Below are 4,518 nucleotides of genomic sequence, written 5' to 3' on the forward strand. Positions count from 1 at the left end.
GTGGGCGTGGCTAGAGTACGTATGGCCTACTGGGTGGGCATGGCCAGCTCTACATTGTTCGCATCAAGGGTGCCTATGGGGGCCTGGGCAGGAGTAGGACAGATCTGAGGGTCTCTGGCAGAAGGAGGGTCTCTGGGCCAGGGCCAAGGCAGTGGGAGCCGTTCCCTCACTGTTTCCAGGATGGCTTCGTGGGCCACATAAAACCACTTCGCGGGCCGGATCCGGTCCCCGGGCCTTGTGTTTGACATGTCTGATCTACAGCATTCCTCTGGTCCACTAATTTTGTCACTTGGTCAAAGAATGCAATATGATTTGTCTGGCATGATCTGTTTTTGACAAACCCATGTTGGCTTTTAATGATGACTTTGTTTGCTTCAAGGTGTTCGCTGATTTGTTGTTTGATTATCTTTTCCAGGATCTTCCCAGGTATTGAGGTCAGGCTGATACGTCTGTAGTTTCCTGGATCTATTTTTTTCCCTTTTTCGAATATGGGAACTACATCAGCTCTCTTCCAGTCCTCTGGTAGTTCCCCAGTGCTCCAGGATCTTTGAAAAATATAGTTCAGTGGTTCTGAGATCACATCTGCCAGTTCCTTGAGAACCTTGGGGTGTAATCCATCTGGTCCTGGTGATTTGAACTCGTCTAGGCTGGACAGTTGCTCACTTACCATTTTCTTGCCTATCTTAATTTGTGTTTCTATTCTGTTTTTTATGGCAGTGGTTTTGGTAGGTTGGACTGTTTTTTCCCTTTGTGTAAAGACAGATGCAAAAAATGAGTTAAATAGTTCTGCTTTCTCCCTGTTGCTTGTTCCTTTTCTATGTCAGTGACCTTCCTAGTATGTCCAGCTTCCTGTCTACCCTCTGCAGCCGTCTTCCTTTTCCTTTTGCAGTGACTTTCTTGACATGGCTAACCTCCAGTCCATTCTTCAGCCATCCCTCTTTTCCTATCACATTGTGTTTAGTACCAAACAAACAATCAGTTCCAGGACAACATTTTCACATCAAAATGTGTTGAGTACCATATTTTATGAGTTTTGAAGCAGCCAAGTACCGAGGTACTACCGCAGCTTGAAATTTGAACTATTTTCTATTTATCTTTTTATGTAAGTCTCATTGGGCAGATGGGTAAAATATAAATTTAATAAATAAATTTTAAAGTATACTTTTGAAAGATGGAACCTAGTTGACCTTGGTTGGTGTAAAAACAGATATGCATTGTAGGCTGTTTTATATTTAATACACTAACACCAGAAAATAATGCGTCTGGACATTGTGCTTGGTTCATTTGAAGTCCAAATTTGTATTTAATTTTAGAAAATGTAATTTTTGAAATGGTCATTGAGTTTGAATGGTGACTTAGTTTGAGGTGGATTGTTCAGTAGGTTATTTGCTGTGGCTTCATACAATTGCATGTCCAATAAATATGTCTATTTGTCATTTGTTTGATTGGGATGTGCACTATTTTCCATAAAATAAGGCTGGAATTTGAATATGAATGTTTTTGTCTGCAGGTGAATTTGCTACATCAATCAGTTATGAATTTTATATTTTTATACTCTGGTTTCTTTTCAGATTGTATGTTTTTATACTTATAAAATTGGGGATGCATTCTTATAGTTTATTTCCAGGCTGCTTTTCCTACCAGATGAGCTTAGATTAATTTACATTGTAAAGGATTAAAAATAACATGGTCACATAAAAAAAATCCTTAAAAATGGAAACATTAAAAAATAAAATTCACTTTAAAAAACACAGAAAAATAAATAACAGTTAAATTTAGAGTTTCATTCAGAGTTTAGAATATCTTTACTGTATATATCCATATTTTCTCAAGACTGACTAAATTTGGATGTACAAATGCTTCTATTGTTGAGAGCCATCCTGGAATTTCAAGTATATTTTACATTTTATTTTTTCCCATGTCAGTAATAATGCATTTCTAATATAGTAGTTTTGGAAATATCTATAATTTTATTTTTCCCGTACCATAAGAAAGCGTGTCAACTGAGTTGTAAATCATGTCCCTCCAAATACAACAACCTTTTATTTCTAAGACTTATCTATTCTTTTACTCATGTTACTACTGATGCTTGATAATATAAAACCTACTCTGGCAAGCCAAAACCTCCATTTTCCTTAGCTTCTTGTAATATTTTCAATTTAATTTTAGCTTTCTTTCCTTGCCAAATAAAAGATAAACAGAGAAGAAACTAAAGTGATGGTTAAAAATCTTACAGATAAACAACCCCCCAAAAAACAAGTGTCAGAAAAAATAGAATTATAAATAATCAAAAAAGTTAAATATTTGGGAATATACCTGACAGCAAGATGTTCAATGATAAAGGAAGATAATTATATAAAACTACTGAACCAAATAAAACTTAACTTGGAAAAATAGAAAAACTTGCAATTGTCGTTGTTAGGAAGAATTGCTACCGTGAAAATGAATATAGTACCAAAAATATTGTTTCTATTTCAAATGATACCCATAAAATGAGAAGTTTTTTTGAAGACTTAAATTCTCTAATTTTAAATTTTTTTCCTCCCCCACTTTTCAGGTCAGTGGAAATTTTGCTGTTCATTTTTTCTGATGTCAGATTGGGAGCCTCCTGCTTATCGTTTATTTCATTTTTCAAATAAAACCAAGTGTCTCTATATACATATATGTGAAAAGAGATGAAATCAGTTTTTGAAGCACTACTGCTATCTGATTAGAGAAGGAATTCTGGAGAACATAGAAGATTTGTGAAAAAACCCACACATTTGCTTAGTACTTTTTAACATATATTGCTAAGGCAGCTAGCTACCTTTGCTTTTTCTATTACTATTGCTCTTTTGCCTAAAATGCATTCCAGATGATATAAAGGTTAAATCTTTTCTAGCTAGAATTTTCTATTCAAAAGCACAGGATGGCAGAGTAGATTCTTTGGACCATGCTTCCATGCCTAAAAGCTTCCATCATGGACATGGACAACAGGTGGGGAGATGATTGGTAGACTCTTTGGTCTCATTACTTTCTGAATTGCTGAGAAGGCTGAGGAATTATTCCCATGGCTGCTTCTAAAAATGCAGGTTTAACATAAAAAACTCTATACAAGCTAATCCTCCCAGAAGTACATCTGTGCATAAAAGCAGTGCTGAACTAATTCTAGAAAATCACTTCATTGGCATTTTGGCTCTGTTTATCTTCTGCTATAAACGTCTATTTGTGTATGTCATAATCAGAATAATCTGATTATTCAGATAGGGTTGTTGTTGTAGTTGTTTTCCAATTTGAAATCCTCCCTGTCTTCTAGAAGCATAACATTTTAAAGCTGAAGAGCAAAGAAACTAACCTGAATGCATTTGCACTCATAAATTATAAATAAGACATTATTATTTATTAGTATTATTTAACTATGATAGCAGGCCAATAATCTGGGGAATATATAAAGTCAGCAAAAGAAAATGCAGTCTAAGCAATAAGAAATAAAATAACATATAGGTAGTTCTTGTCTTAATAACAGCAATGAAACTGGAATTTTACTTTACGACTGCATTGCTTAGTGATAGTAATTCCTGAAGTCCTAGTTGCCTTTGTTAACAGGTACCATGATCGTTAGATGAGGCAACTTTGTTCTGGTTCAAGGAGGTCTCGGTGTGCATAAGGGTGTGCAAGAGACATAGCACTGATGGTCAGAGAGGATGCAAGGGGATATGCAAGAGGAATGGGTATGCAAGGAGGTTCATGAGAGACATAATGTGGGCGCTGGAGGATGTGCGAGAGTATGAGGAGATGTGTGAGAAGTGCAGATTGGGAAGGATGCAAGTAGGTGCATGAGAGATGGCGTGCAGATCAAAGAGGGTGCATGATATGTGCCATGTAAGTTAAAGAGTATGTGCAGGAATGGAATGGTTTGGGAATGGTGTATGGGGATGAAGGAGTGGCCAGCTTAGGGAGTGTGTGCCAGTGGAAGACTTACCGCAGTGACTTTAGAGATCATCTCTGCTTCCTTCCCTATTGATGTTCTGGGAAAACTAGCAGGGAAGGTTATACAGTTGCAAGAAAAAGTATGTGAACCCTTTGGGATTACATGGAGTTTTGCATGAATTGGCCATAAAATGCGCTCTAAACGTCATGTAAGTCACAACAATAGAAAAACACAGTCTGCTTAAAATAATACTACACAAACATTAGCTGTTGTCATGTTTTAATTGAACATAAGATGGAAACTACTGTAGTCATAGGTCAAAAAATACCTGTATTGCTACACCCAGCAGCAAACATATTTTCTCATTAATAATCTAGAGTACAAATGAATAAAGTCTCACTACTCTTCCTGAAATTTCAGTTGATTGATCTCATAATAGATTGCATAGCCTTATATGATCTCCCTGGATGGTTAATTAGGAGAGACATTAATAAACTGAAATAGAGTGAGTATCACAATAGGACACTGGAGATTGATTCAGTTCCCTGCTTTGAGAAATGGTCTCGTAAAACAGTGTTGTATACCTTTTTAGTTTACTTGAAGTCAAA

This window comes from Vipera berus (genome assembly GCF_964194415.1).
Source record: "Vipera berus genome assembly, chromosome: 7".
Lineage (NCBI taxonomy): Eukaryota > Metazoa > Chordata > Lepidosauria > Squamata > Viperidae > Vipera > Vipera berus.